Source organism: Lontra canadensis, unplaced genomic scaffold (assembly GCF_010015895.1).
Source record: "Lontra canadensis isolate GAN:19392208 unplaced genomic scaffold, GSC_riverotter_1.0 scaffold3, whole genome shotgun sequence".
NCBI classification, from domain to species: Eukaryota; Metazoa; Chordata; class Mammalia; order Carnivora; family Mustelidae; genus Lontra; species Lontra canadensis.
The window spans coordinates 6,454,646-6,461,516 of NW_022630997.1; the positions used below are offsets into that span (position 1 = coordinate 6,454,646).

General features: G+C 53.3%; 1 protein-coding gene and 1 long non-coding RNA gene across 3 annotated transcripts in view; one reads left to right on the forward strand and one right to left on the reverse strand.

Moving 5' to 3' along the window:
• The window catches only part of CASP7 (caspase 7), a 28,744-nt gene extending 25,052 nt beyond the window's left edge, over positions 1 to 3,692 (reverse strand). Inside the window, exon 1 of one of the 2 annotated variants that reach the window (XM_032879580.1) lies at positions 3,595 to 3,692. The gene's annotated coding sequence lies outside the window, so the exon portion shown is untranslated. Of the gene's footprint in view, positions 1 to 2,850; positions 2,918 to 3,594 lie in introns of those variants that run through there. The other variant, XM_032879590.1, reaches the window with a different exon arrangement.
• Positions 3,693 to 3,902: 210 nt separating this feature from the next.
• LOC116880468 lies at positions 3,903 to 6,065 on the forward strand. The gene is made up of 2 exons (XR_004385206.1): positions 3,903 to 4,271; positions 4,647 to 6,065. It is a non-coding gene; the product is annotated as an uncharacterized LOC116880468 (long non-coding RNA).
• The last annotated feature ends 806 nt before the right edge of the window (positions 6,066 to 6,871 follow it).

Here is a 6,871-nt window from a genome sequence, read left to right on the forward strand (position 1 = left end):
ATTTCTGGGTAAAATCAAGTCCACCCGGGACATGGGTGCTGACCCAGCGGGTGCCTAATCCTGGCCACATCATTTCAGTCAAGCCCAGACTTGGTGTTGACCCCGCATTTCCACTCACTCTCGGAGCCCACCAAGAAAATCCGGGCCTATCTCACCTCTGCTGCGCCTGGAGAGGGCAGGCCTACTGTTGTTCTCTGGTGTCTGTCGCCTTTGTAGGGCTCAGGCTGCCAAGACAGTCAGTCATGGAATGGCTGCTGCTCATGTGTGTCTTCAGTGAAAGGTGTCTATCTTCTCTTTAAATGAATCAATATGTGATGCTCAGAAAGCATTAGATATTTTATTTATTTGACAGAGATCACAAGTAGGCAGAGAGGAAGGCAGAGAAAGAGGGGGAAGCAGGCTCCCCGCTGAGCAGAGAGCCCGATGCGGGACTCGATCCCAGGACCCCGGGATCATGACCTGAGATGAAGGCAGAGGCTTAACCCACTGAACCACCCAGGTGCCCGCTCAGAAAGCATTAGAGCTGCCAGGAGCTCTGTGTAAGCCCTCTACGTTAGCTATTGCCATTCTTGTTGTCACTAGAATCTTCTTGTCACTAGAATATCTGCAGACTGAGAGTGTATCTTAATCATCCTTTTTTTCTTCTAGTCATAGAAAAGTGCCCAGTACACAGTGGGCACTCAATAAATATTTTTTGTTCCTTTTTTTTTAAGGATTTTATTTATTTATTTGACAGAGATAGCAAGGGAAGGGACACAAGCAAGGGGAGGGTCAGAGGGAGAAACAGGCTTCCCGCTGATCAGGGAGCCCCATGCAGGGCTTGATCCCAGGACCCTAGGATCATTACTTGAGCTGAGAGCAGACACTAATGACTGAGCCACCCAGGCATCCCCCACCCCCAATTTTTTTTAAGAGAGGGAAGGTGGGGGGTTGGCAGAGGGAGAGAAAGTCTTTTTTTTTTTTTTAAAAGATTTTATTTATTTGATGGAGAGATAGGGAGAGAGAGCGTAAGTAAGCAGAGCAGCAGGCAGAGGGAGAGAGAAGCAGGCTCTCTGCTAAGCAGGGAGCCCGATGCGGGGCTCGACCCCAGGACTGGAATCATGACCCGAGCTGAAGGCAGCTGCTTAACCAACTGAGCCACCCAGGCGCCCCGGGAGAGAAAGTCTTAACCAGGCTCCACACCCAGCCCTGAGGCTGATGCAGGGGCTGGAGCCTGAGATCCTGAGATCCTGATTCGAGGCCAATTTGAGTCAGATGCTTAACAGACTGAGCCACTAAGGCACCCCAATAAATACTTCCTTATAAATGTTTTAACTAAAACGTACTTAAAATGTTTAAGTCATTCAGTGCCCCGAATAAATTGTTGATACAGGACAGACAACATGACCAAGTTCAGAGCCCAGTCAGGGGAGGGGCAGATCAGGGGTTAAACTGGCTCCTCCATCGATTAGCCATGGGGCCTTGAACAAAGTGCTCCATGTCTCTGAGCCTCAGCTTCTTCATCTGTGAAATGGGAAGATAACGCTGCCCACACCACAGGCTGGCTGTGGGGATGAATGGAGAAGTGCACGTCAAGTGCTAAGCCCAGTGTAGCACATTCTAGATGTTCAACAATTATTCCTCATTACCACCACTGTTGGCAGAACTCAAGACTAAAAAGCATTCAGCGGTCAACCTTCACCTATATTTTAAAATCACATCCACATCTTAAGCAGCTTTTGTGGAGAAAAAAAAAAAATTCCTCTAGCGATGATTTCTAAACACATTTTCATAGGCGACTGGTAGGCACTTCTGGTCGGAAATCACTTCGCGGCTATATCCTGAACTGTTTTTTTTTTCCCCCATGGGCGGGAGGATGGACTCATTGCAGCTGCTTCCTCTGAAAGGTGACCTAACACAACCTGCACCCACTCTTGCCCCCGTGGAGACAATCCCCCTGAAGGCTCAAAGAGAAGCTGCCCTGATGGCCTCCACCGTTCACCCTTGGCACTTGGAGAAGGGGCTCTGCTGGCACGCGAGTACCCCCATCGCCAGAGGCTCACAGCCCTGCTACAGGCTGGCTCCTTCCTCCCATGTTGCAGAAGAAACATCTGATTCTTCAGAGTTTAAGGAACCTGCCCCGCGGCCGCACAACTAACAGGAAGCAAAGGTGGATTATGAACCCAGGTGAGGGCTGTCTATGCAGGCTGAAGTTCAGAAGCCCCTGAAGGAGGAAACAGCCTTTAAGTAAACAAAGTTCAGGGCCACATAGTCCACCAGAGCAATGACAAACTCAATACAAAGGTCGCCGGGGGTCCTGCCTTTTTTCACTTCCTCCAGGGATCTTCGAGCCCTGCACCTGCGGCCCCGGCCAGGCTGACAGCAGCTCCCCGCACACGGAGCCCAGACCGAGGCACTCTGGGCACCATCGCCTCCTTCCATCCTCGCAGCGACCCTCAGCCCGCGGTCACCACCGTTCCCATTTAACGGACAGGCACAGGGAGGCCCACAGCTGACAAACTGGGGCGCGGGGACCGGCGCTCAGACAGCCCTGGGGGCGCTCGCTGGCCAGCCCGGCGAGATCACGATCCCCTCCCGCCGGTCTCAATCCACGCCCCCTTTTCCAAATCCCGCGGCCAGCCTGGAAGGGAGGACCTGCGGAGCCGAGCAAGCGGTGCCCGGCCCTCTCCCCAAAGTGTCGGCGCAGGCCGGCCGAGGGGGGCGGCTCGGGGATTGGTGGTGGGAGGAGAGCCGGTCCGGCGGCGGGAGGGGCGCCGGGCTGGGTGGGAGGGAGGCGGCGGGCAGAGGCCGGGAAGGAGCGCGCGCCGCTCGGGCGGAAGGGGCGCGAGCGGAGGCGGGGGCCGAAGTTACCGTGTCAGCCGCGGCCGGGCGGCCCGAGCTGGCGTCCGTCTCGGTCTCTCCGCGGCGAGGGTCTGGGGCCGCCCCAGCGAAAGCGAAAGTAAAAGGCCGGGCGCGGCAGGAGGAGGAGTCGCGCGGGGCAGGGGCCCGGGCCCGGCTGGGCCACGGGCGCCGCCTCCCTCTCGCGCCGGTGCGCTCCCCGGAGTCGCTCGCGAGCCCAGCGCCGCCGCTCCACCGCGCGCCCGGTCCGGGGAGGGCGCCCCCTGCAGAACCGGTCGCCGGGTCTGCACCGTGGCGCGAGCGCGTCGCCCGGGAGGAAGGCGCGCTGGCGAAGTTGGCCGCGTCCCCGGAGAGCGCGCTGGGTGAAGTTTGCCTACAGCTCTACGACCCCGACGCCGCGCTCCCAGCCCCTGGGGGGAGCACCTTCTGCACCCCCAGCGGTGGTCGGAGTGATCCGGGAGCGCGCTCTGCAGACCGGCCGCGCGCACAGCCCCAGTCGCGCACGCGGAGGAGCGCGCTGCGGGGACTTCGCGGCGCTCGACGACGACCCGGCGCTGGCTAGGGGCGCCCCTCCTTCTCCTGCTGCTGCTGCTGCCCCCCGCGTGCACCTCCCCTCAGGCTTCCGCACCAGTACCCGGAACCCAGCCCCACAGCCAGAGGGCTTCTCCCCAGCCAGGCCCCCGACCCCAGTCTGTGCTCTTGGCGCCCCAACCCTGGGGAGGAGGGGTGCTCGGCGCCCGCAGAGGCTGAAGTTACCTTCTCCGGGGCCGGGCTTCTGGGGCCAGCCGTGGAGTCGAGGGTGGGTTTCCCGTGTCAGCTCTGGGGGCGCCTCGGTTCGTGCGAGGACGGTAGGCGAGTTCTCTCGTAGGCGAGTTCCCGCCTCGCAACTGGGCGAACTTGTCCGGAGGAAGCGCCAGAATCAGTCCCGCTGTATTTATTGAGCGCCCCCAAGTGTCAGCCGCTGGGCATGGGGCCCTGACTGTCCAACGTGGGAGGGACCCTGCACTTCCGCGCTCCCACCTCGCTCCCACCCCTACAGCCCCGCATAGGTGCACGGACGCGCGCGCACACACACACACACACACACACACGCACACGCACACACGCACCACTCACACTTTTGCCTTTCTTCACCCTTGGGCCTCCAACCGGCGCCTCCAAAGCCTTTCTCTCCCAGGCTCCTCAGGACCTCAACTAATTAACTCGGTCACACTGCCGTGTGATTTTGTGATTTTTGTGATTTTTATCGATACCAGAAATAATTGCTTTTAAAGAACTTTTTACACCTTGAATCTCTCATGGCTTGAGATCAGGCAAGAACCACATCTTGTCTTTGTGTTTGCGGACTTCACCCTGCGCCTCAGACTTCAGGATTGTCTCTAGAATCTCGCCAGGTAAGGACACTTCCTTGGTTTAAGGAAGACTGGCAGCAGGTAAGGGTCATAATTATAATTTATTATAAGGGCATATATAATTAATATAATTAATAATATAATAATAATATAATTATTATAAGGGCATAATTATAATTTATTAACTTCAGCAAAAATCTCTAATTCCTGAATATTTTAAACAGTTACACTATTTCCCATGTGACCAATGCAGTAGGCTGAAAGTTTGTGTCCACTGCACCCCCATTAATATGCTGAAACTTAATGCTCAAAGTGCTGGCATCTGACATCAGGAGTTATGGGTGGGGCCCTAGTGAGGAGGATTAGTGCCCTTATCTTAAAAAAGGCTGGACAGAGCTTTCTAGTCCCTTCTACCCTATGAGGACATAGGCAGAAGTTGCTGTCTGCATCCCCAAGGAGAGCTCTTACCACAATCTGGTTATGCTGGCACCCTAACCTTGGACTTCAAGCCTCCAGAACACTGAGAATTAAGTTCCTGGTGTTTATAAGCTACGTGGTCTGTAGTATTTTGTTAGAGCAGCCCACACAGATTAAGACAAATTGTGTTACTCTAGCATCTGTATTTCTGAAATGTGTGTGATAACAAAGTCTTGTAGACACTAAGATAATTTACTTTCTAAAGGAATTCAATTGCAAATCATTTAAGAAATGAAAAGTCCCTACAGTAAAGAAAATTCATTACTGATTTATACATTTAAGTTTGAAACACAGTGTTAGATTTTGGAAGGGGCCCTAACAACTAATCCCTGTGCTCATTTCGTAGATAAAGAATCTGAGACTCGGAGAAGTGGCCTGTATCACAAATTTGCTAGTGGCAGAACCAGGGTCAGGTTGCCTTTAAAAAAAAAAAAAAAAAAAAAAGAATTTTCTTTCTTGTCCTTTCCTGGAGAATCAGGCTCTTACAGAGGCTTCTCCAGTGCCCAGCTACTGCTATGCCTGGTAGCCAGCAGTACCCAGCAACACTGACATTCCTTCAGATGGTTTTATAGCAGAATTCTTCCCTTGAGATAACTTCCTATGAACAACTCTCTCTAGCACCCAGAGGGTAGACTTCCAGAAAGTTCTAGGGGACAGATTTCTAGGAGTTCCTCCAGCGTGACACCACAGTGACTTTTCTGCCATCTAGTGAGCCACAGACATTCTCTCTTCAGCAAGGTTTGGATCTTGGTCCTGAGGTGGGGAAAGAAGGCGGGTTCTGTATCTCCGCTCTAGGTAGGGGTAGCAGCATGTTATGTTATGTGTTGTTACATGTTGTTATAGGCCGCCCACCGTGGTAATTACTTCAGAATAAAACATTTGACTTTACTGGCTCACTCAAACCCTTGCTCCTGCCTTGTGGAAGCCCTCCCCAAATAAACTGTGCATCCAAGTCCTCACCTCAAGCTCTGGTTTTGGGAGAACCTAAGCTAAGGTAGACACGGCGTAGGAGGAACAGCTCCAGTTTAAGGAAAGTGACAGTGACAGAGCAAAGGGTATGGAGCTTTCTCCTCAGTCTGAATTTGTCATCTCTGCAATTTCAAAACCATTTCATATCCATGGCCCTGGAGGGCACTGGAAATGACTCAGAGCTAGGAAGAATTACCTCATATTCTGGGTGACAGAACCAAGGTACCAGAAACTCTAGACCAGCTGCAGCAATGGGGCCACCGTCAACGGGAGGAAATCGAAGAGATCAATCAGTGCTGTGTTTAAGTTCGAAAAAAAAATCAACCACCCACACATTGAACATGAGAGCCATTAATGTGAAACAAAATGTGAGGGTTTTTCACTGATCACAATCTCCCTATGAGTCAAGACTTAAAAAAAAAAAAAAAAGCCAAAGAAACATGAGGCAGCGTTGGCAGAAGCAACCAAACCAAGGACCAAGACTCTCCACCATCTGGCTTTGGCTTGTGACAACCAAGCCCAAGTCCCCAACGCTCTGTGGGCTGGACAGCATATCAGACATGTGTCAAGAGCCACTTCTGATCCACACAGCCTCACCTGTCTCAGGACCTCGGCCTGCCTGTGCTGGCCCAGGCTCAGCAGGGGTGGCAGGCTCTGTGTGGGCTTGCCATCTTCAATGGGGGCACGACCAACAGCATCTTTGGCCTTCTGTTGCCCTTGCTTTTTCCTTGTTGTTGTTGAGCCATAAGATGCTGTGGGATGCCCTGGGCATACCTGCAGCATAGACACGTAGGGGAGCTAACACCCAATGGGACAAAACTTTCACCAAACGGAGACAGGGGCCACAGATACGTTCTTCCCCCTTCCTTCCTGTTGCACATGTTCCCAAGGAGCACGGCTTGGAAGATGGTGCTCAAGCAGTCCAAGGCACCTCGCATCAGTTAGCAACTACTTTGACAATGAAGCTTCATACTCAGTGTCACCCCTCTATTTCCTGCCTCCTTGCTTCTGCTCCCTGGGACTACAGTGCTTAATAAAATCCTTGAATGTAAGCCTTTGCCTCACGTTCTGTTTTCTGGGGACTCCGGGCTAAGACCTATTGTCTGAATCAATCCCAAAGGCCACGCTGTTGTGTGCTCATGGGCTAAGGCTTGGATGGCTTGAGGTAGTCACCGTGGCAAGGGCAAGGGCTCAACCTGATGTGAGGTGGGGTGGGATGGACAAGGGAAAGCTGG